Source organism: Adiantum capillus-veneris, chromosome 16 (assembly GCF_014529385.1).
Source record: "Adiantum capillus-veneris isolate H3 chromosome 16, ASM1452938v2, whole genome shotgun sequence".
NCBI lineage: Eukaryota > Viridiplantae > Streptophyta > Polypodiopsida > Polypodiales > Pteridaceae > Adiantum > Adiantum capillus-veneris.
Window position 1 is genome coordinate 125,886,091 of NC_140946.1, and position 26,391 is coordinate 125,912,481.

The window sequence follows — 26,391 nt, forward strand, 5'->3', positions numbered from 1 at the left end:
ACTCACTCCATCAGTTTCATTTATGCATAGCACTTGGGCTCTCCCTACAGACGGATATGCTCGATTAGCACTAGAGTCTTCACGACAACTGGCATTGCAGGGAGATAGACCATGTTGGTATGCAGAGATGGCATCTTGGTTTCAGTTACATGGCTTTAGTACGGACCGACTACCCCCATTTTAGTACTCTCTGCATGCACCCTCCATCTCCCTCACTAGGGTAGAGATTACCAGGCTCATCAGGCAAGACTTGATTCAGTTGGATACGAAGAGGACATGGATACAACCTATACATGAGCTAGGTACAAAGATCACTTTCTATAGAGAGCATCTTCTCCAACTCACGGAAGATGGTTTTGTGATCAGACCAGGATACATGGATACTCATCTATCCCACAGGATACGATGTGCTATTGGTCAGATACGCACATCCTCACATCAGCTAGAGATCGAGACAGGCAGATTTAGAGGAGTACTCGCTGAGTCTAGGATTTGTCAGGTGTGCCAAATAGAGCCAGAGACAGAGCTACATTACATATGTCACTGCCCACTATACTATGAGATACGAGGCCACTTTCACTGTCTATTCAGAGAGGGTTTTGGGCCACTTTCTAGAGTCATGAGATACCAGGATCAGAGATGCCTCGGATTATACTTACTGGAGATTCGCAAACACAGAGAGGACCTATTGAAGAGGGGCACAATGAGAGAGATCCAACGACAGCGAAAAATTACAAATTTCTATCAATCACAGTTAGAGGAGTTCGAGCAACCCCCACAACATAACAACACCAGAGGCATTAGAGGCATACTGCTTGATCGGGCAATAGAGTTGGGGCGGTCCCGTCGCCCACGGATGAGGGGGCCCTCTCGATATCGACGCAGTTTGCGACACAGGATCCATACCATACTGGCGCGACATAGGAGCCGTCCCGGATACTAATGTATATGTATATGATGCCTCGACTGTCAGAGAGCTCCATTGTATTAGCTCACCCTTTGTATTTCCTATTTCCCTTGTATCAGCTTTCACCCCACCCCTACCCATTATTTTCTTTTCTTTTCAGTTCTTTGTACTTTTTGTACCCAGACCTCGTATTAGATTCACCACATGTAACCTTTTGGTCTCATAGATCATTTTGGCCTTTTGAAGACGTTAATATTACATTTCATTTCATTTCTCTCTCTCTCTCTCTCTCTCTCTCTCTCTCTCTCTCTCTCTCTCTCTCTCCACTTCATGATTGTACTTCTCTAAGCACATACATGTGCACCCATACCCCTAGAGATAGAGCTTCACCCCCCCCCCCCCCCCCCCCCCCCCCCCCACCACAGGACCACATTTTGTTACTTTGTACTTTTGTCCTTTCCCGATAGATGCAGGACACGCACATGTACATTTGATTTGTCTCATAGGCTGACTTCAGCCTCTAATAGACCTAAAAATTTCTCTCTCTCTCTCTCTCTCTCTCTCTCTCTCTCTCTCTCTCTCTCTCTCTCTCTCTCTCTCTCTCTCTCTCTTTTTTAGAAAAATCAGGGCTGTATATTACTGAGTACAAGATAATCCCCAACGGATGCCAAAATAGCCTATCACGTGGGGTGTACAAGCTGAATGTAAGGTTGAGAGCCACTATAGTGACAACTTGACTACAATAATCTCATGGTGGTTTGTATGATGAGTGGAGGAGGAACCACTGAGGAGGCGCATAATGCCATGTAATCTGTCCACCTGTAAGTGTGAAGAAGAGTGGAGATCTTGCCCAACGCCGAAGGAAATCAAATCGACGAGCCTCGGCTGCTCTAGATGTACCTGAGGAAGAATCCCACTGCCAAATGAGGGTGTGAATGATGTCCAGCCAAATGGCAGTGAGGATATCCGGAAGGAGCTGAGGTGCCGCACTGAGAATATGAAGACAACGAGCTCTCCAAACATTCCAGAGTGCAATGCTAGTGATGACTCAGAAGATTTCATCACGTGTCTGAGGATCCCCCTGCCAAGCAATCTGTGGTAACATAGCCAAAGTCCCTCGTCAGTAACCAGTCGTGGTAAGCATAAGAGCTGGATCTGTGTCTGAGCCCTCGTAGAAAAGATGCAGTCCGGGCATCGGCATCAACCAGGAAACAGATCCCCAAGTGAGAAATCCATGCTGAACACCAGCTCTGCTAAGTAAAAAGCAAACTGCTAGCCAAACTGCATGAGAAGACGAGCATGACCAAAGGCAGTGCGCAGGTGACTCAGGTAGACGCAAAGAACAGCGAGTACCTAGCGGATCGTGACCCATAGAAGCTAACCAAGTCCCAACTGGAAGTCCTGCATGTGCAGTCATCCAGAGGAAAAAGGAAATACGACGAGCCACATGTAAATCCCAGATGGCTGACCAAAATTGCCGTAGATAGGCATGTGAGAGACCTGAATGTAACCAGAAACGCATACGAGTGGGCTGCTCTGGGTGTTGTCTCATCAATGCGAATCTTCCAATTTTGACTGTATACTCAAAGAATGATACATGTGCACCGGTGGGGTTAGAGTGAGGCCAATGCCACTCTCATGGGTCCCAATAAAGCTAAGATAGGGCACGACCCTCCCACACCCAAAGCCTCCAAAGTGCAGCATCAGCGAAAGCGAAACGGGGGTCAACACAACGACGCTTCCCGCAGGATCCAACTACTCGTATGGCCTCCCAGCGAGCATCGGGGTAGACAAGGCGCGGAGAAGTAGTAGCATATGTCAGCCTAGCATGCATCCCCGAAGAGTAGTCAGTATCAACTGTGAACAGCATAGTGTCGAAACGAACTAATAAGAGAGTGCTCTGAGAAAAGAGGCCTTCCCAGCCACAATGTGGAGGCATCTGAACTGTGCCTCGCATGACTGCGTCCCAGTGTGAAGGAATGGCGGAGCCAATCTCAAGCAGTCTGTCTGTTACCCCGCGACCAATGTCATAATGTTCTGCCACAAAATCTGCATCCAGCATACGTGTCTCATGAAACAACCGCATAGAGGCAGCAGGGCCAGTGTCCCAAGCAGCCCAGTCAATGTGAGTCCTCTCTCCAAGCTGACGGGGTGGATTAACCAAAGAATCAAGAACTGCATCATTCCAAATGAGAGGCTGGCGCTCAATCTCCTCACGGCATGAGGGAGGTGAGCGTTTGATAGCGCGTCGCATGGATACCCATATCTGAAGGAGCGATCGAAGGAAGGGTGAGAGAGTGCTGGTGCACAAGGGGGCATCCGTAAAGAGAAAACGATACCCTGTTTGCCAAGTATGGCCATCTCTAGTGCCTAGGCGCGGAGTCGCTGTGGAAAGAGCGGCCTGAAGAAGCATCTTCCAAGGTTCTTGGCCGGGAAAAAGACCCCGAACAATAAGCTTGGTAAGAAGGGCGCGGCTCTGTAATTCTGGATCAATAATGCCAAGGCCCCCCTCTGATCTAGGACGAATAATCGTGGAGCAGCGAACTCGAGCACGAGTATCAGTAGTCCCATCTGTGCCACTCCATAAAAAGTTCCGCACAAGTCTGCGTAGCTGAGCTATCACACCAGAATGTAGCATCCAACAGGAGGCCGTATACCATACTGTAGCCAGAATGACCTGGTTGGCGACTAATGCACGGCCAGCCAACGACAGATGACGTGAAGACCAATGACAAAGCTTCCTGCGAATAGACTGAAGCACAGGTGCAAACTGCTACTATGAGGAAACGTCAAATCCAACCTGAAAGCCCGGATATCTGCATGTCTGACCTGGCTGTAGCCATGTGAAACCATCAGTTACCCCCCAAGTAGGTATGTCATCACTGCCAACCAATAACCCATAGGATTTATGCCAGTTAATGCGTGCACCACTAGCAATGCAAAAAACCTCCAGGGCTCCCCGCATGGCATCAAGAGCTGCTAGCAAATAGCGCAACATCAACATAGTGTCATCAGCAAACTCCTGATCGATAAGGTCCGGAGCTGAAGGTACTGGCATGGTCAAGCCACGAAATGTATGACTCTGAGCACGAAGAAAGTCTGACATAGTCTCTCCCACAAACAGATACAGATATGCTGCTAAAGGGCATCCCTGACGGACAGATCGAGAGAGCTCAAAACTGCGACTGACACGACCACCAATAGTAATAGCATTGTTGGCAGTTCTGAAGAGAGCGGAAATGCCTGAGATCCATCTCGAAGGGAAACCCATCCTGGCCAATGATCCTTCGAGAAACTCCCACTCAACACGATCGTATGCTTTCTCAAAGTCAAGGATGAAAAAAGCGAGAGGTTCAGAAGATGATCTGGCCCACTCTACTGCCTCATAAAAAGTGAAGATATTATCCAGTATGCATCGATCCATAACAAAGCCTGTCTGAGAAGTGTGAATAATATCTGGTAAGAATGGTCGCAAGCAATGGCTGATCAGTAACACTAATATTTTATAGACCGAAGGGAGTAGAGTAATAGGTCTCCACTGGCGAAGCTGAGTGGTGTCACCCCCTTTCGGAATAAGAGATATGAGACCTGAACAAAGATCTGGATGCATATAGCCTGATGAAAAGAAATCCTGACAACCACGAAGCAGTGGTATATGCAATACATCCCAATAGGTTAAAAAGAAATCTCTAGTGAGGCCGTCCTCGCCTGGACAGGAAGATGGATCTAGACTCTCGATAGCATCATGAAGCTCTGCAAGTGTGAATGGGGCCAACAAGATCTCTGCCATAGTGTCTGTACAACGATGGCGAGTGTGCTGCCAGATCTGCTCACGGGCAAGTAAAACCTCAGTAGTGCATACATCAGCAGTGAACAATGCCTCAAAATAATCTGCAGACATATCAAGAATAACATCAGGATGCATATGAAGTGTTCCTTGAGCATCACACAAAGTCCTGAGGGTGGTGCCAGGAGGGCGCTCTTTATGCGCAGTGAAGAAGTCCTTATTCATTCGATCAGCTTTAGCTATCCAATGAGATACTGAAGCATGATGAGTGAACTCAGACCTAGCCTCCCGTACGCTACGAATTTCCTGTGTGAGTTCTGTCTCTCTAGCAGCGAGATAAGCATCCTGAGGCCACTCCTCAAGCAAGCACTGTGTGGAACCAAGAGGAATGTGGAGGTCAGACTGACGTACTCTCAACTGACGATGAATACTGCTCTGATCACGGCAGTAAATACTAGACTGAGTAATGCAATGGGCAAGGAACTCTCCAGGGGGACCACAATAAGAAGCACCCGTGGACCACAAGTCGCGAATCTGCTGCTGCAAAACTTCAGTGGTGAGAACACTGTCAGGGATGCGGCAGCCTCGTCTCTGTGCAGCGGATCTAGTGAAAGAGATAAACAATGAGATGGGAAAATGATCTGAGAGGCTGGTCCCTCGCCAAATAGTAGTAAATCCACCTAGAGCTGCTGCCCAAGGGCCAATGTAAAAACGATCAAGTCGCTCTAATAGTCTTCCCTGTTGTCTCTGAAACCCCCACGAGTAATGAAGTGTAGCAGGGTGATGACCAAAAGAGGATATGTGCCAGGCGTCAACACCTTGAATAGCTAGAAGAAATCGATCCCAAGCTGGTTGCTCATCTAGAGAAATGGATGATAGAACTGGAGGAGTGAGCGATCGCCAAACAGAGTCGCTCTCGACGTTGTTGAAATCGCCTCCAACAACCCAAGAGTCCACAGCAAGTAGAGCAGCAACCAAGGACGACCAAAAAGTAGCTCTCTCCCGAGGAATAGTGGGTGCATATACTGACATAAAGCCAATGGTAGAGTCCCGAATCGGGATAGAAACATAGACTGCTCTGCCAGCGACAAGGGTGCCATGTTGCTGAACTGATGCCAAGTATCGTGGCCCCACTGAAATGCATACACCGCAACTCTGTCCATGAATGCCTAGAGCAGGCTCCCAAAAAGTGTGAGCGCCCGAGGGCATGAGATTACCAAAGGGAGTGGCAATCTTATGCTCCTATACTAGTAATATATCCACAGTGCCTACTACATGAGCATGTAAATCTCTACGAAGTAAAAGCTTGCGTGAACCTCTTACCCGAGAAGTCTGTAAACCATTAGTATTCCAAGAAACTACATGTAAATCCATAGTCTGCATGGAAGAATTGGTAAAGCATCTGACTAACTGCGCATCTTCTCTCTCTCTCTCTCTCTCTCTCTCTCTCTCTCTCTCTCTCTCTCTCTCTCTCTCTCTCTCTCTCTCTCTCTCTCTCTCTCGCAGGGTGCAGGTTTCAACGAGCAGGCTTCAGTCAACTCCACAGCGCGCAGGCTTCAGCGAGCAGCGGGTCGTCCTCTTTCTCTCGCGAGCAAGCTTCAGCCTCAGCACCACAACGCGAGCAGGCTTCAACCTCAACAACTCAGCGAGCAGGTTAGCACCCATTCTCTCTCTCTTGCGCGAGCAAGGTGCACGTTTCAGCGAGCAGGCTCTTCCGCTTTGGGCTGCAAGAGGTCCTTTTGAAGACTCTTCCGCTTTGGGCTGCAAGAGGTCCTTCTGGATTGCATCACCCTCTGTTTGGCGATCAGATACGCAAGCGGAAGCAATGCAGACAGAGAAATCATACGTGTAGACGACGGCAAGAGCGCACCGGTGGCATCGTCATACGCGTAGGCGACAACATCATTCACTCAGTGCCCACCAACTCCAACGGCTTGTAACGTTCATCAACAACTGGACAGCAAAAGCTGGCGATCAGATACGCAAGCGGAAACAATGCAAACAGAGAAATCATATGTGTAGACGGCGACAAGAGCGCACGGGCGGCATCATCATACGCGTAGGCGGCAACATCATTCACTCAGGTAGGCGCTTTTACTCATTAGGCGTAGGAGGGTCATCATACGCGTAGCTCAGCCAGGCATCATACGGGAAATCATACGCGTAGGATTCAGCGAAAATTCTGCGTGCGAAATGGTAAGTGAGCCCGATACATCTCTTGAACGACAAAACATGGAAGTAATCTCCCCTGCACAAGACCCTGCACAAGACACGGAAGCCGTCAATGTCTCACCTGTTTGCAAGTCACAAGCAAAGGCAACCTTCATGCTCACAAACAAGCGGATGGCGCAGATGGAGAGGGAAATGAAGGAGTGGAAAACAGAGATAGAAGGATGGTGGAAGGAGAAGGCCAACCTCCTTCAGATGGTCTTCAATGAAGGCGCACAGTGGAAGAAGGAGAAAGAGAGCCTTATCGCAGAAATACAGACACTCAAAGAAGAAGTCTTAGCCCTCAAACAGGAGAACCCAAACGCCGAGATACGGACACTCAAAAAAGAAGTCTCAGCCCTTAAACAGGAGCTTGCTGATAGAGTAAGCAGTGGGCTAGAGGAAGGTGAATTTCAACCCTCGGTAATAGATGAAATCAAGTAAATCAAGGATGTTGCTAAATTGGCTTTATCTTACAAAAAAATAATTCTAAATGAATTATTGGATTTATAAGTGAGAGGCTTTTCTCGCTTGGAACACCAAGGAAAAATAATTCTAAATGAATTATTGGAATTTTAAGTGAGAGGGCTTTTCTCACTGGAGACATCCGAGTACAGAGTATTCCTAGTGCGTCATTTAAAGTAATGACGGGAACACTGAGAACGGGAATACTATAAGGCCACCAAGAACGGGTACTTCTGATGCGTCACATCGGATGGGTGACAGGGAGCATCGGAAAGAAGTATCCGACCATCCGGGAACGGACATCTGATGCGTCATAGGATGGGTGACAGAGAGCATCGTGAAGGAGATTGTACCGTAAGTTCGGTAGGAAAGGACTAGGTGATGGGTATTCCTGATGCGTCACAAGGTGGGTGACGGGTGCATCGGAAAGGGAATATCCATAGTCGAGAGGAAATTCCGAACTGTGTTAGAATTGTGCACAAGGAAAAGCAAGCACTTGAATGAAGATGGGTTCAGAGGAAACTTTGAGGAAAAACAGATGCTTTTTGAGAAAGCGGGATTGCCTTTCGGGAAAGCAGATGCTTTCTCGCGAGGAAGTCTATGTCTGCATTGCAACTGTGCATGTAATTGCATCCAGGGACGCCTGGGAAGTGCTGTGAAAGCATTGTTTTTAAATTATAAGGTTTTATTGAGTTTTTGGACAGATTCAGACCATTTTTAAAGGTGACCGACCGCCCACTTAATAAGTGGGCAGCCATCTGATAAATAAGGCAACAGATCAGCCAGCGTTTTCTCTCTCTCTTTTTCTCGCACAGCAACGAAAAAATATTATTAAAAAAAAACGGAAAAAAAAATGGCCGCGATCTCTACGCGAGCAGCTATTCGTGCCCGTGGCTAGGAGCTATAAAAGCATCACATGCCCTCACTCAGAGGGGAGGACCAATCTTTGCAAGGAGGAGATGCTGCTGCTGCAGATTTCAGCCGTAAAGAAGACACCGGATGCCCATGGCTGCCCCAAGTGTACCAAATGTCGCCAAGACCCAATGCACGAGTTCCCTCGCAAAGAAGTGCCTACCAAGTGTGTTTCCATCACGACAAGTTTCTGTTTTTCTCTGTTTTCAGCCCATAAACATCGTAGACGGGGCTGATTTAGAGAAGGAACCCGAGAACACACCTCTTTTGTGTGTAGGATTGGAAGAGAGGATTTTCTATGGAGAGATCTCTTCCAGGGAATTGCTTTTCGAGAACGGAGTTGCGTTTCGAGCGTCGAGACTTTGAAGGTATCGATTTTCATGTTCTGAACTTTGAGTATTTGTACTTCCTCTTAGTGAGGGAGTAGGAGCAGAGGAAGGTATGAGCCTCTGCAAGAGAAAAGCGCTCTAAGGAACTAGAGCCAGATCAGCCCAAGGGTTTCGTACCCGAGTTTGGGAAGTAGATCCACGGATCAGAGAGAGGTAGTCTCTCAAGTTGTGATCCGGAAGTTGGGATTCCCAAGTAAGGACTTCGTGTCCAGGAAAGCAGAGTTGTTCTGCTGGAATAGGACTCTAGAAAGAGAGTTAGAAAAGAGTTGCAGGGATGCCATGCCTTGAGTCTGGAAGGTGAGATCCAGAGGCGAGAACCTTGATTCTCGAGGAATTGGAATAAGGAACCGAAGTTCCTTGGAATAGGGTTTTGCCCTAGGAATCGGAAGTTGAGGCTTCCGGGAACCATCAAGTCTTATTCTAGAACGAACGTGGTAATACGTTCAGTTCAAGTGCTTGTATAGACTTCTCCTCAGTAATAAAGATACTATTACGGAGGGGGGACCAGCCCATCTTCTAGTCCCCAATACTGTGTCGATCTTCTCACTCTCTATCTCTCTCTCTATTTATTTCTCTCTATATCCTCTGGCTTCAGTAATAAGTGATAAATTCTATTTATCCGAATGCATTTTATATTGTCATGCGCTCCCGTTGGTGACAAAGGAACAGGTAAGGATGATCACAGAGGAAGAGAAACTGAGTGTGGCAAAGACATCTTCATGGGCGGAGATGATAACAAGGACACAGAAAAAGGCGGACAAGGCCGAAAAATGGATTGAGGTCGCCAAGAAAGGGAAAGGTCAAGAAACTCCTTGTACACCGACGCTTATCAACATGACCCTCGAAGAGGAACAAAGAAGGCGGATGCGAGCACTGCATGTGAGAGTGACCGGTCTCAAGGACATAAACAATGTGGAGAAAGAGGTCACAAGCCTTACATCCATGATGGGGATGGAGAAGCCTTTGCACACAAAGGCATGGAGGGTAGGTAAGAAAAGTGATGGCACGGGAGAGTCTTCAAAGGGGAGAGCTCTCATACTACGCTTCCACTCGTTCGAAGAGAAGAAGGAATTCTTGAGGAAGAGGCCTACTCTCAAAAAGACAGGTATTTTCCTCGGGGATGACCTGACTCTCTCACAGCTCGCACATATGAGAGAGGTAATGCCAGAGATTACAGCGGCAAGGGAGAAGGGAAAGATAGCCTTTTATAGAAATGGACGGGTGGTGATTTTAGAGCGACGCACTGCATGACGGTGCGAGACCTATGGGACCACACTGAAGATGGCTACCTGGAATTGTAATGGGTCTATGAGGTTGGACGTGGGTCATTTGAGGACAGTTTCAAAGACAAGGATATTGTATTCTTTTCAGAGACTCATCAAGCCCCTGGACAGGTAATGCCACATGTGATGGGATACAGATGGGAGACAGCTCACAGGACAAATGCGAGATCTGAGCATGGGAGCAGAGGTTCAGGAGGAGTAGCAGTGCTATTTAGAGAGGAACTACAACCATTACTACATATTGTACGAAGAGATGATCATGCTAGATATATGTGGGTGAGACTGAGAGCTGACACAGGTCGATTTCTATATATTGCCATATGTTACTTTCCTCCCAGTACATCCATGTATGCTGCATCCAGAGGGCAGTCACCTTTCTCTATTCTAGATGATGACATATGGGAGTTTTCTAGGGATGGTGATATCATTCTCCTAGGGGACTTCAATGCTCGAACGGGCAACTCGAAGACAGTCTTCTACGACACTTCAGATGAGATACTTAGAGAGATGGATGTGGGTGAATTGGGACTGGACAAATGCTCAGATGATAGAGAGCAGACGGAGTATGGGAGATACCTCATGGAAATGACGACTACACATGGATGAGCCATACTTAATGGCTTACAGCGATTTCCCGAAGCAGCCGGTTTCACATGCTTTCCACACAGACATGGGGCCAGTACAGTGGATTATGTTATGACACAACGGAGCTTTGTCCCCTGCATTCAGGATTTCACAGTGGGAGCCAGGCCAGTGGGCATAGCAGTAGATCATGCTCTCTTGACAATGTCCGTTAAATTTCAGTATAGTACAACCCAGACACCATGAGGCAAGTCACACACCCGCTATACATTTACACCAGAGACTGATTTCGTTTATACAGAGGAGATCTGGGACCTTCTATTGGAAGGCACAGCTGGCACAAACGGTACAAGCCTCTCAGCGGAGGAGTGCACCACTCTACTGACTCAGACACTGCATGGGGCTGCATCAGTGGCATATCCACACACTCAGCCGGGTAAGAGACGACATTCTGGGAGCATGCCCCAGAATAGTTGGTATGATGAGGAATGCAGAGAGATGAGAGCCCAGCTTCAAAGGGATCTTCTGTTAGGAGTCATCACTTACAGACAGTCTCGGATTGCTTTCCGACGCCTTGTGCGACGGAAGAAGCGAGCTTACCTAGCTCAGATGGAGCGAGACTTATATCAGATGTTCTTGAGTAGGGACTCAAGAGAGGCATGGCGACTCTTCCATGAGCACTCCCCTCCCCCAGTGATTACTTCACCTGATGTGTGGGGCCAATATGCGACATCATTATATACGGTTCCTGGACAAGAACCCCCTTCCAAACCCTACCAAGCCTTGCCCAGCTACGAGCACTTTCTTTACACCTGAGATGGTACAAAGGGCCATTGACAGGATGAGGACCGGGAAGACATATGATCATGACGGTCTAGTAGCGGAGCACTTTATACATGCCAGGGATATGCTGATGGAGGTTCTCGCAGTGTTGTTCAATCGTGCCATGTGTGAGGGATTACCTGAGACTTGGAGGTTGTCTAATATTGTGCCCATCTTCAAGGCTGGTGACCCTACAGAGCCTTAGAATTACCGCACTATTATGGTTGGACACAAATTGGCACGGTTGTATGCATCTATTCTGGAGCAACACTTGAGTAGTTGGGCAGAGGGCGAGGGTGTACGAGCAAAGGGTCAAGCCGGCTTTAGGAGGGGTTTCTCCACTCTTGATCATATTCTCACACTCAAGGCCATCATTGAGGAGGGCAGAGCACATGGGAGACGGATCTATTGTAGCTTTGTGGATTTTCGCAAAGCATTTGACATGGTACCAAGAGCTCGATTGATGCGCAGATTGCAGGAGATGGGGGTGCCCATAGTGGTAATTTGGGGGATTATGGCTTTGTCCAGATCAGTGGTGGGACATGTGCCAGAGTTACCAGGGAACGGACATTTCGGGCCTTGGAACCCCGGAACGGCGTTCCGGCCGGCTGGGATTTTCTGGAACGCGTCGCAACGGAACGGCGTTCCGGCTGGAAACTGTCACCGGAACGGGACGACCGGAACGGGACGACCGGAACGGGCTGGAACGGGACGGAACGGACCGGAACGGACCGGAACGGCCCCAACGGCCATAAACGGCAGTTTTTGAAATTGAAAAAAATGACTGTTAGGCAACCAACGGCCATTTTCAGCAGTCAAAAAAGTATATAATGCCCCCCCCCCTCCCCCATTCTTCACACACTCATCAAGCCTCAAGGCCCATTCTCCCTTGCTTGAGCCTTGCTCTCAACTCTCAAGCCATAGTGTGGCGCCGCGGCATGCCTCAAGGCTCAAGCTCTCAACCTCTCTCTCTCTTGGGCTAACTTCTAAGTTCTAACCCTCAACTTTCAAGGCTCAAGGCTCAAGCTCTCACGGAATCAAGCGGCAAGCCTCTCTCTCTCAATCCCTCTCTCTCTCAAAGTTCAAGATCAAGCTCTCTCTTTCACGGATAATCCATCATCCATGGCCTCTTCTTCTCGTTCAACCCCCTCCGTTCATGCGGGCAACACTCAAAAGGCGAAGGAATGGTCGTGGTGGGATGAAGTGACCTCGGAGGGCACCTTGTCGGCGGCGGGAGGTTCTCGTGCATGGGGATGCAAGCTATGCTCTTACACGCAGAAAGGGGGGCATGACAAAGTGAGGGCACACTTTCTTCGAGTGCCGGGATATGAGGTGAAATTTTGTGCCAACGTAACCATCGAGAAGAGGAAGGAGCTCGAGGAAAAGGATCGGCAATTCAACCATAAAGCCAAGCCGGCACGCAAAGGTATTGATCCAAAGACCCTCATTTTCCCTTCTTCCTCTCTACCCGGTGTAGGTGTTGGTGCATCTTCAAAAGGTCCAATTCGTCGCCAAAAGACCCTTGCCACCTCTTGGGACCCAAAGAAGAAGGAAGAGGTGGATGCGGCCGTGGCCCGATTCTTCTATCACGACCATATCCCATTTGTCGCAGCGAGGTATGTTCATTGTTTTATGATTCATCAATCTTCTCTCTCATTTCTTCCGTTATCGTCGTTTCCACTTTTTTGATACTAACCTCTTCTATGTTTGATCGAAATAGGTCGGAGTATTGGAAAGTCATGGTGCAACGGATAGGAGAGTATGGCACCGGCTATGTGCCGCCATCTTCAGAGGCTCTCCGAACTACCTTGCTCGATCAAGAGAAGGCTATCGTGGAGCAAGCAACCCTCAACATTCAGCGTCTTTGGCCAAAACATGGCGTTTCCCTCATTGCTGACGGGTGGAGCGATACAAGGAAGAGATCTATCCATGGTCTCGTCACATACTCCAGTGGAGAGATGTACTTTGTGCACTCTCATGATGCCACTGAGAGTGGCAAGTCCGCCGATGTCCTCTCTGCAGAGTGGACAGCGGCCATAGAAACCATCGGTGAGCAGCACGTGGTGGCCTTTGTCACAGATGGGGAGGCATCAAACAGGGCAGCAGCAGCTATCATAGAGGGCCACTATCCGCATGTGACAGTGTGCTTTTGCATGGCACACTGCTTGAACAACCTTCTAAAAGACATCGGCAAGCTAGACTGGATTGCTCCAGTCATTGCTGACGCAGTGAAGATGGTTACTTTCATCAACAATCACAACTTGGTTCGGAGTGAGTACCTCAAGAGGTCAGGCGGCAAAGTGCTTCTAAAGTATTCAGATACCCGCTTCGCGTTCAACTTTCTTCTTGTACGCAGGCTATCTGAATGTCAAAATGCGGTCCGACAGGTCTTCATCTCTGATGAGTTCACCACCTCCCCCTATGCAAAGACAGTTGCAGGGATTTTGTGCAAGGATAAGGCAGAGGATCTTGAGTTCTGGAAGGAGCTCAAGAGTCTAGATGCACAGGTAAAACCGGTGGTTCATTTGCTTCGAGTTCTCGATGGCATGGATCCTTGCATTGGCAAGATTTATGGGGCAATGGACCGCATGATTGAGCAGCTTGCACAGCTTGAGCCGAACGCAGAGCGATATGAGGAGATCCATGCGCTTTGCAGCTCGAGGTGGAATTCATATGCCTCTCCTTTACACGGGGCAGCGTACATGGTGGATCCAGAGTTCCAAGGTGCAGGTCAAGAGACAGATAGGGAAGTCATGAACCAATTTACAGAGATCTTAAACAAGATGGTTCTAGACAGAGATGGGCGACGCATTGTCAGAGATCAGCTGAGACAGTACAGAGAGATGCGGGGGTCATTTGGCAGTCTAGATGCTCAGATTGATCGCAGGAAAATAGGTTCAGTGCTTTGGTGGGAGGACTATGGCTATCTGGACGCATACACTTACCTGGGGGTAGTCTTTACTGGGCCAAGATTTTCTTTGAGAAGAGCAGCAGAGACTAGACTAACTAGAGTCGGTGCCGCTCTGGGAGGAATGGAGAGGATGTGTTCGCAGGTTCAGTTTCAGGAACCTAGGACAAAGTTATGGCTCTTTGATACTTTGGTTGCCTCTACTATGCTATATGGGGTGCAGGTTTGGGGACCTTCTATAGGCCAGGATGGTTGGAAGCGTATGGAGAAGCCCCTGGTATCTATGATCTCTCGACTGATTAGAGCCAAGGTTTCCGTACCGCATGATATCATTCGAGCGGAATTAGTTGCCCCCCTATGGAGATTGAGGCGCTCACCAAATCAGTCTCCTTTGTACACAGTGTGTGGGATACTACCAGAGACAGATATGCCAGGGTGGCTCTAGAGTCCTCCAGACAATTAGCTTTTAATGGGGATACATCATGCTGGTTTTCACAGATGGCAACATGGTTTCACACGCATGGTTTCACCATGGACAGGTTGCCTCCTTTTCAATACTCTCTACAGGCACCCTTGAGGTCTCTGACACGGGTAGAGATTAATAGACTCGTCCGTCAGGATCTGATCCAGCTGGACACGAGGAGGACATGGATAGAGCCGTTACAAGAGTTGGGCACAAAGATGGCTTTCTATAGAGAGCATCTTCTCCACCTCACGGGGGATGGGTTTGTGATTCGACCTAGCTATATGGACATGCATCTTTCGCATGGTTTGCGTTGTGCCATTGGCCAGATACGCACGTCCTCACATCAGCTCGAGATTGAGATTGGCAGATTCAGAGGGACACCAACAGATAGCAGAATATGCCGCTTATGCCATCTAGAGCCAGAGACAGAAGTACATTACATATGTCATTGCACAGTGTACTATGAGATACGAGGCCGTTTTCACTGTCTATTCAGAGAAGGTTTTGGGCCTCTATCTAGGGTCATGAGTTATGAGGATCAAAGATGTCTTGGGCTATATCTACTTGAGTTACACAGGCATAGAGAAACTTTACTGAGGAGAGCTGAAGAGAGACATCCCCAGAGACAGATCACAGATTTCTTTACACTAGATATTGTAGACCCAGAAGAACAGACAGAGGAGCAGCCAACGGCAGTGGAGACGCCTACCCGCACTACTGGCATTCTCATAGACCGAGCATTGGAGCTAGGGAGATCTAGACAACCCCGAGGGAGAAGAGGAGCTACACACTTCCGAAGGACGCTACGGCAAAGGATTCAAGCCATACTCTTTCGTCGTCCAGAGTGCAGATGAAGATGGATCTCTACTCCCCTCCCATATTGTCTTCACATTGTACTGCTTAGTTTAGGATCCCGCAGTATTTATATTTTGTTATCCTAGTTTAATTTATTTTGTTAATCTGACTTTGTATCAGATACACCGCATTGTAACTTTCTAGTCTCATAGGTCACTTTGGCCTTTTGAAGACGTTAATATAACATTTCATTCATTTCATCTCTCTCTCTCTCTCTCTCTCTCTCTCTCTCTCTCTCTCTCTCTCTCTCTCTCTCTCTCTCTCTCTCTCTCTCTCTCTCTCTCTCTCTCTCTCTCTCTCTCTCGTCAACACCTCCTCAGCCTGGAGCTCGCGTCAACACCCCTTGCTCGCGCCATGACCTTTTGTTGCTCGCACGTCACTTGATGAGCTGCTCTGCCTGCCCGCCACTGTCCTCGCCAGCCCTGCCCCACTACGCAGCCCCTGTCAGCATTGAAGCTGTTGTAGCTGGGTGGACCCCCGCCACTCCTTTTGCTGCTCACACGTCACTTGATGAGCTGCTCTGCCTGCCCGCGACTATCCTCGCCAGCCCTATCCCACTGCGCAGCCCCTGTAAGCATTGAAGCTGTTGTAGCTGCGTGGACCCCCGCCACTGCTGTGGGTCACCCCTGTGCGCACCATTGTAGCAAGTGTCCCGACCCATATGAATGAGTGAACCAGTCAACTTGCGGGTATCGAGAAGTGGGCTTTCCGTGCGATCGTCACCGACAGATGGATACAGGTACAGGTACAAATACAGGGACAGGTAAAGACACAGGTGCAGGAACCGAGAAATCTGTGATATGCTCTATGCAAGACATTTGGGGCTTTATCTCATCCTTACAGGAAATGGTGATGAGGCAGGGTGAGGACATTAAAAACCTTGCACTAAAGAATCAGGAATTGGAGCACACAATCCAAATATAGAATATGAAAATGCAACATCAAGATGAGAAAATTCAGGCTCTGCAAGATGCATTAAGCAAACAGGTCTCCAATGTGCAAGACACTCTAGCTACACACGATGAGAAGCTTGCACACATGATGATAATGCAACACGAAATATGACCTCCTGGCACATGTAGTAAGAAGTACTCCAAATGCCATGCCGCAGACACATGAGACGTATGCAAATGTAGATGAGGCACAGTATAATGAGCAAGAGAAACGCAGTATGAATATTGTGATCCGAGGCATACCCGAATCTGACAATGAGAGTACTCATGTTGAACACAGAGGTCACGGACCTCCTTGCAAACACATTTGGCATGCATGATGTAGTGGTGTATGGGGCTCACCGTGTGGGTAAGCAGAGGCCTGAGAACAATCGCGCAATTGTATGCACAATGTTGGATGCACGTAAAAGAGCCATCATACTCAAAAATGGTCGCATTTATCTAAGGGACATCCCAATTTACATTAGTGAAGACAGGACACCCGTGAAACAAAAAGAAAGAAGACAAGCATATGAAGAACGAATGAAAAAGAACACCACCTCCACAGGGGCAACATCACCAGAAGCTTGACAGGGGGAAACCCATGGAACCACGGACATACACGTCACAAGTTGGAATTTCCAAGGTTTCCCTTGGCACAAAGGGAATGGATTGACAGAGGTTCTACCACAAGCAGACATACTTTTTCTACTTGAAACGTGGGAACAAGACACATGTAGACTGCCAAGTATTCAAGGATATATTACACACTCGGTTTGGTGGCCTGGTACCAAGATGCACGGGCAAGGGGGTGTTGCTATAATGTACAAGGAGGAAATGCAAAATCGGGTTAAGATATGCAAGATAGATGAACACAAATGATACATATGGGCTGAGATATGTACATCTGGGAGATCGATGTTCATTGCGGGATGCTACATCCCACATCGGGAATCCCCGTTCTATGATTTGCATAATCTCTCCAAGAATGACCCTTTTGTCGACTTATATGCAGATATTGCAACCTACACACCAAAGGGGGCAGTGATGATACTCGGGGATCTTAATGCTCACATAGCCAACATACAGGTTCAATTGGTTGACTACTCAATCCATCCCGCAGACAAAGATGGCGATCTCGTATTAGATGCAATGTGGGATAGATGCTCATGCGATCACCTCATGAATGAACAAGGTTCGGCTTTGATACCTATGATGAATTCTATGCAACTTGTAGTCATGAATGGCACCAAGAAATTTGCAAGCTCCGAAACATACACATGCTATACATCAAACCATGGAAGAAGCACTAATGATTATGCGTTAGTTAGCCACAATGCATTGGATTTAATTGGACACTTTAAAATTGGTGCTCGGTCACCGAACTCGGACCATACTCCAATTCATGTATGTCTAGACCTCCCACACATGCCTACGACAAGTTGGGCATATCGAATGAAAGTTACAAAGAAATTTGATTATGCCACTTTTCTGGACAGCCTATTGAGTAGACAATGCATATCCCAAAACATTTTAGAAAATTGGGCTACCTTTCATCAAGCAATAGAAGAGGCAGCAGAGGTCACTATGGGGCGATCTAAAAAAGACCAACAACAAGTGAAGGGTCTCCCTCATAACCCATGGTTTGATGAATAGTGTAAAGCAGCCAAACGCAAGCTAAAGTGCTTCAATAAGTCCACGAAGGAGGGGGAAAATGCAGCCAAGGAATACAAAATGCTGAAAAGGAAAAGAGAAGGATGCATGAACTTTTGAAGGAGAAGCAAGAGGTGATTCGATTTGAGAAAGAACCCAAGAAAGCATTGCGCAACATGAAAGGAAAGAAGGAGGATATACTGGGAAATTTCAGCATGGACGAAATGTATGTATATGCACAAAGACTCTATGCTCCCATCGATGCTCAAATAATGATGAATGCTGAAATTCAGGTTGAAACTAAGGAACCTATAACTTTTGCAGCGGCTTTGAGAGGTTTGAAAAAACTAGCCACTGGGAAAGCCTCTGACATTTTGCACTTCAACTCCGAAATGCTGAAATGGTCGGGTAATGAAGCTAAGAAATGGATACACTACATGATGAATCAAGCTATTCACCAAGGTATGCCTGAAGATTGGCAAGAGAATTGGGTCAAAGCTTTGTTTAAAGGAGGAGACCGTAACCTACTCACGAACTACCGCACCATCATGGTGGGCTCTTGCATGGCAAAACTTTTTGGGAGTCTGATAGAAAAAGATATTAGCACATGGGCTGAAAACAGTGGAAAGAGGGCTATCGGTCAAGCAGGTTTTAGAGCAAAACATAGTACCATAGACCACTTGATTACAATCCAGATTATGACGGAAGAGGCGCGAGTCAAAGGGGAAACTATGTACTGCTGTTTTGTGGACTTTAAGAAAGCGTTTGATACGGTATCTCGTCATGGGTTATGGTCCCGTATGGAGACCATTGGGGTTCCCATGCATTTGAGGGTTGCGGTGGCACGCCTATACCATGCGGTTCGATGTAAACTGAAAATGCAAACAGGCTTCTCCAAAGAGTTTTTCAGCACAATAGGCGTCAAACAAGGGTATCCTTTGTCTCCAACATTATTTGGGCTATGCATAGATGAGCTTGAGGACTTTATATGCCAAACGATGCAAGATAATGAAGATGCACCAAATAGGCCTCATTACCTTGCTACTCCTCATTTATGCTGATGATGTGGTTCTTTTAGTGCATAGCATATCTCTTTTGCAAAAACTTTTGGATGAGGTACATGCTTTCTGCGAAGCTACAAGACTCTCAGTGAATGTCACAAAAACAAAATGTATGGCGACTTGTATACACAAATCAAAGGATCAGCCCGCCCTTATGTATGATGGGCAAGAGATTAAAGCAGTTGACAACTTTAAATACCTGGGCATCATTATACCTTCGAATCATAGATGGGGGCAATGTGCAAAAACAAGAATTGAGGCAGGACAAGCAAGGTATTACGAGTTTGAAAACGTGTGCAAACAAAGAGTCACTAGAAGGTGGGAAATAAAGTCCATGGCTTTCAATGCGTGTGTGGTCCAAACGCTATTGTATGGGGTAGAGGTATGCGGACCAAGTATTCCGGTCAGCACATGGAATGACATTGAGAAAATTCAGAAAAAGTTCTTATGTAGACATATGGGGATAAAAACTACAACTACTCAGTGATGCTATTGGAGACTAGACAAAGACCATTGGAAATGCTTGCTTTGCAAAGAATGCATAGATATCTCTTGAAGGTAGGTTGATGCCTAATAACCGTTTGCCTCACATAGCATGGGAGGTAGGAAGTAAGCCGCAAAAGAACCACAAAAGCAAATTTCTCACCTCTAGCCTTGTTGAGGACATCAGAAAATGGTTCTCTAAATGGAATGTGGGAGCATATGTGGACATGCATGTAGAGGAAGGTACCGAGCATGAGCATGAGCACGAGCTGAATTTTGAACTACAATTACTTGAGGCCCTTCATAGCAAATGGAAGAATGCAATGCACAGGTCCAAGTTTGAATACTATTGCAAGCACATAAACACACGATACTGGGAAGAATACAAAACCGGGGAAACCCAAATACATATCAAGACACCCATGTCCTACCGTGCGAGACGGGCCATCACCTTGATGTGGACAAGATCACACATGCTCAAAAGTGAAACGGGAGGATGGCTGAATATTGATGCAAACATGAGGAGATACACTCAATGCAACTTGAATTCATTGGAAAATGAGGCACATGTAACCCTTGAATGTCCAGCATATGCACACATTTGGGTCGACTTTCCTCGAATTATTCAAGGATGTACTACATTTGAGGAGCTTCTCTCAAGAACACATCCTTCTCCAGTAGCACTAGGCATCTATCTTGCCAAAGTGCTAGAACATCACACCACACTCACAAACAAGATCACCACAGAATCATGACACGCCCCCTCCTTCACATGGGAAGGGGGGAGTCTCATATATGAGATTTTGGGTCCCATGGGTCATTTTGGCCCCCCGAGGACATTAATTCATCATCATCATCATCATCATCATCATCTCTCTCTCTCTCTCTAGAGAGCATTTTCTCCAACTCAGTGCTCACGGAGGATGGTTTTGTGATTAGACCAGGATACATGGACACTCATCTATCCCACAGGATAGGAGGATGTAGCGCGGATAATGTGTCATGCTCTCTACAATGTGGGTGCCCCTCAGTGCAATGTGCGTGACAATCTCACTCAAACGAATGGAAACTCTCTCAAACAGAATGAAACACAGAAACAATGGATAACAACAGAGACACAACAGTGGACCAGACCATGTGGACTCGACTAGCTCAAAGAACCATGTACAGACTCTGGCGTGGCAGCACACTCAGCTCTAGCCCAGGACTCACAGGTACAAATGGGGTGTCGAGGCTCAGATGTGCAAGGATGGTGAAGCAGTGCTCTGTGTAAGACTCACTCTAGACGACTACGTACAAGCTCCTAGAACTGCCCAAAACAACTACTCATATATACAACCATAAGAGCCACCAACGGCCCATAAATGTCCAGCCACCTAAGTCTATCTCTAAACTGAGTGGTGGTGGTGGTGACCTGGCCACGATGTCCACTAGACCACCGTAGGTACCATGCCACGTGTCACTCCCACCCCAAAGGGTCCGTCCAGTGTGAACCAGACCAACTGTAGCTAACTGTCCAACTGCCTGTCCTGTGAAGTGACACTGTAGCCCTGCTACAGGTTGCCCGCCACAAGACCGCTCACCGTCTCGGTGAAAGGAAGACGAAACTGTGAAAGAAAACTACTAGTATGTACAATGGTGAGCTCCTTAATCTGTCATCCAAGAGATAGAGTGGTGGCCACTACTGCATCCGAAGTATCAGCCTCTGGAGGTGGAGCCATCAAATCGATTGTGGGGCCTTGCTGTATGTGAGCGCTCCTGTCAGTAAGTGTGAAATGACCAGCTACCTTCTGCTGGGCAGATGGTAGCACCTGTCCTGTAGTGTACTGAGGACGTCGAGTAACACAGCCATGGCGATGTGCTCCAGCAACTCCATCACAACAAGTCATATTTTGCATCTGAGGCAATGGTGAAGACTGAAACCCCTGAGAAGGAGGATACTGTTGTTGTTGTTGATTGTAGTACTGAGCGGGAACTGGAGTTTGTGAGTAGAGTCCCATAAACTGCTGAGAAGGACCCATTGTTGCATGCTGCACTGGTGTACCTGCTCCATTCCACCCATATCCCATACCCATCATTGTAGGCTGCGTTGCCCGATTTTCATGTAACAGCAATTCTCTAAATCCTTGTAGTTGATTCTGAAGGTCACTAATCACTTGAGACTTTAACTTCAGGGCCTGTTGGAGTGCGAAAATAGTGGCATCCCTATCAGCGATGGCGCTTTCAGCAACCTTCAGAGCTCCCTCCATAGCTGCGTAAGTAGCTGCATGACACTGGTGTGTGGCTGCTAAACGCTCTGCTCCCAGCTCAATGGTGGCAATGGCTTGCCGAGACTCCTGCAATATATCCTCAGATAGCCGAAAAAATGTAGAGTCCGACCCTGTGGAAGGTTCTGTAACAGTGTCACGGTGAAGAGAGCTGGAGAGTGGTACAGCTGGTGGGACTGGTGTGACAAGTGGCACTGCTCGCGGTGGACTAGACGCATGCCTCTCTATCGAAGTAGAGATGGTAGGAGTGGTTGCCGCAGGACTAGGCATAGGAGAAGAAGCAACTGCCACTGGGACGTGGGAGCTAGTCACTGTGGCAGGGGTAAAAATAGCAGCAGTAGAGAGAGGAACACACACTGTAGAAGCCACAGCTGTGACATGCATAGTGTGATCTGGACCACCTGAACTTACCATCATATCAGTAGCGACTGTATGCGAGGAACGTCGAACTGGCTGCTTCACTCGAAGCTGTTGGCTTTCCGAAATTGGCAGGGATACTAAAGATTCTATTGTGTCCTCCACTACCTTTGCTCTCTTTTTCTTTGGCTTTTCAGATAGATCCATTTTTTGTTCAATATCTTTCCCTTTTCCCTTAGAGCTTTTACATTGTATCGCCGCATTCACATCCATAGGACTAACAGGTATATTAATGACCCAGGCCAACATCGGAGTTGCGAAGCATTGAAAGCTAGATTGCACAGATTGCACCTGAGCTCTGAATCTTTTTGCCCGCGACTGTAGAGAGGTAAATAAAATTTGATGAAAGCCACACGGGATGGTGTGGATGAGGCAGTATAGGCCTTCGCAGTGCGAGAATATAGTAGGCACGTCACATCTGGCCTTGCCCTTACCCTTGCCCTTGCCCTTGCCCTTGCCCTTGCCCTTGCTGACTTTAGGATCTCTGACCAAAAAGTAATACTTGAAAATAGCCCAGAGCTGTTTATTCCTTGCATAGTCAGCATGATTCGTACTGAGTAGCTCTTTGCATGCCTCGATTGTCGCATCTTTCGAAAGTTGTGAATAGGTGCGCGTAGCCGGTTTTACTGCAGGAAAGGTTGTCATCCCCAAAGCGTTACCTATTCGTGTAGCAATCAGTGGGTGTCCTCTGACTTTGAGAAAAAACTTGAGGAGTGCATGCACCATATCCATGGGAATATCCGAAGGCAGCTCGGTGTCTGCTAATGCTGACAGACCTAGCTTGTGTAGTTGGTCTTTGGATAAGACTTCTCTAAGAGACGCATGAGGCTGCTGCACATGGAAGTTCAGTGTGAACTTGGTTTGAATCTTGGCAGAAGGAGGCCGAGGAATTTGATGACTCAATACCTGAATGATGACTTTCCTCTTCTTTTGGTTTTTTACAGCTTCTTCTTCTTCATCCTCTTCCTCTTCCTCTTCCTCGTTGCTAGAAGACTCTGAGTCAGAAGCAGAGCTTGACTCCTTGTAGTTTTCATCACTGTGATCAGTGGAGGACACATCGGTGAGGCCATGGCTGGATGTATCCACATCCTCTTCCTCTGCAGAACTTTGGGATGTCTCAGTCGGCCTCTCTGGAGAGAGAGCTTTCTTCTTCCTAGCTTGTTTGCTTGTACCAGCCATCGTATAGCTACTTGGTTTGGTAGTGTGCAAGAACTCTAGAACTCCCAATACAAGATGCAGCGCTGTACTGGAACTCCCAATGCTGAACTCTGAAAAGCTGTAATTGAAAAGCCTAATTACACAGCAGGTTGCAGTTTTTTTTTAAAAGCGATGATTTTGTAATACTCTAGAAGGCTGCACTTTCAAAAAACCTGAGCAGGAGGATGGATGCAGGCGGAGGGTAGTGGCGAGAACCAAAATATGAGGGGTAGGGCGCGAGGGTTTGGGGTATGAGAAGGTAGGTAGGTCCGAGGGTGTTGGGAGAGGGTAGAGGCGAGGGGGTTGGGTAGGGTAGGGGCGAGGGAGTAAGGGAGGGTAGGGGCGAGGGGGTGTGGAGAGGGTAGGTAGGGGCGAGGGGGTGAGGAGAGGGTAGGGGCGAGGGGTAAGGGAGGGTAGGGGCGAGGGGGTGTGAGAGGGAGGGTAGGGGCGAGGGGGTGTGAGAGGGTAGGTGTGGGCGAGGGAGGGGGTGGGATAGGGTAGGGGCAAGGGGGTAAGGGAGGGTAGGGGCGAGGGGTAAGGGAGGGTAAGGGCGAGGGCTGTGAGAGGGTAGGTAGGGGCGAGGGATGTGAGAGGGTAGGTAGGGGCGAGGGAGGGGGTGGGATAGGGTAGGGGCGAGGGGGAGTAAGAGGGTAGGTAGGGGCGAGCAGTAAGGGGAGGGTAGGTAGGGGGAGGGGGTTGGGATATTAGTGGTGAATGGTGAGGGGGCAGCCACATTCGACAAAAAGCACTTATGTCATCGACAAAAAGCACTTGATGTGACAAAAAGCACTTATGAGAGGAGGTTTATTGAAAATATAAGGAAATTGGCGGGCAGCACGGTTTGAGAATCCCAATTTGCTGTAAGAAGTGCCAATTCATCGAAAGAAGAGCTCCATGTGGATGTCTACGAGGCATTGATAGGGGATATAAAACCTGAGACATGGCAAAAAGACGCATTCAAGCATGTTCAGGATGGGAACTCTGTAGGAGGAGAGAATGTGGGGCAGGTTTAGAGATGACAAGGCTCAGTAAGCAAGTAAGCAAGAACAGTGCGGGGGAAATGTTGTCAGAGATAGAGAATAACGATTTAGGCCTTATCTTTTTCGGCTATGGGGTTTATTAACCAGAACGGGCTCCAATTGACAGGAGGAAAACATCAGTACCGAATCAATTTGAGTCTTTTACAAGAGATAGTCCCAGAAGGCAAAGAGAGAGATTTGATGGTGATATAGTGCGTGTAAAAATTTGAGACGGAAAAGAGAGATGCAGACGGAAAAGAGAGATGCAATTGAGCTGGTTTAATCGTCGAACAATATCCAATAATCAAAAGATCTATTAGATGAGACTTGAACCTCGGAAATTACAGAGGGGAGCAGAGACAGAGACAGAACAACAGTACTGATGCATGCATTGAAACAAGGGGAGTTTTGAAAGATAAGAGCTGTCATGAGGAAGATTTGAGAAGAGGGGAAAATGGTAAGCCAGGGAGAAATACCGAACTAAGAGGAGGGAATAATCATATGGTGTTGGGATATCTATCATCAGTAGATGTGTATATAATTAGGGCAAGTGATAGCATTTAATCCTTGATCCGTTTACCAGTGGCAAGGGAACGCCTTCTAGAGTGACTAACTGAACTGCTCCCTGTGGTAAAATCTCTTCCACCACGAAGGGCCCTTGCCAAGATGGAACCAACTTCTTTGCGTTTTTTAAATATTTTGCCTGATAGAGTAGCACCAGTGTGCCTTGCGTTATTTTCGGCTTTCTGAGGTGGCGATCATGCCTCGCTTTGCGACGAAGTTGCTCCGCTTGCAGAGCATGTGAAGCCAAACGACGGCTTTCATCCAATAAGGTGAGACGGGATATAGAAGCAGATTCCATGCCCCAACTTGCACGCAGACTGCCCACCCTAGGGGATCCGGAGTTGAACTCAAATGGAGCTATAGCTTCCAAACCGAAAGCGAGTTGAAAAGGCGTTTGATTCGTTGTTGCTTTGAAAGATGTGCGGTATGCCCAAAGAGTGCCATGCACAACCTGAGCCCACGATGCTGGATGGAGATGACATGCTTTCCGCAGTAGGGCGATCAGAACCTTGTTGGTGCTCTCTGCCTGCCCATGGGCTCTAGGGTAATAAGAGCACGACTTGCGATAAAAAATCTTGTAATTGGCCAGTAAATTTGAGATCATGCCATTGACAAAATGACTGCCCCTATCACTGGTGATCTCTAAGGGACATCCAAATCTGCATAAAATATTTTCATGTAAAAATTTGGCTATTGTATTGCCAGTGCAATCTAATACCTCTGCCCACTTTGTTGCATAGTCTGTAGCCACTAGCAGATATTTGCGATTACCTGGTTGAGCCGGGGGATATATTGGACCCACAAAGTCCAAGCCCCATCTCTCAAAAGGTAGCCACGCCATTGAAACTTGCAGAGGACGGTTGGATTGCTTACTTGGCTTCGGCCCACAACGCTGGCACATATCACAAACCTTAGAATATGCTATTGCATCCTTAAAAACGTAGGGCCACCATAGACCACTCTGTAGAATCTTATGGGCAGTGATGTGACCAAGGTAATGGCCACCAGTGGGACCATTGTGGGCATACTCCAAAATATGCTCCACCTCATGAGGCAAGACAACGCTTCGGAACACCATCTGGTCCCGATTTGTAGAGCTGGCCCCCAATCAGAGTGAAAGGCCTGGACTTCAACAGCAATCTCCTCTTCTGCAGTGGAGATGCCTTCTCTGGGTACAGCTCAGTAGATAGAAAATGTAGTACCTCGCCGTACCA

The 26,391-nt window shown here is 47.7% G+C and overlaps 1 protein-coding gene and 1 pseudogene across 5 annotated transcripts in view; one reads left to right on the forward strand and one right to left on the reverse strand.

Moving 5' to 3' along the window:
- LOC147439824 (uncharacterized) overlaps nt 1-26,391 on the reverse strand; it is a 102,266-nt gene that overhangs the window by 34,209 nt on the left and 41,666 nt on the right. The gene's annotated exons all lie outside the window — the stretch shown is intronic.
- LOC147439825 (uncharacterized) lies at nt 10,211-16,508 on the forward strand (annotated as a pseudogene).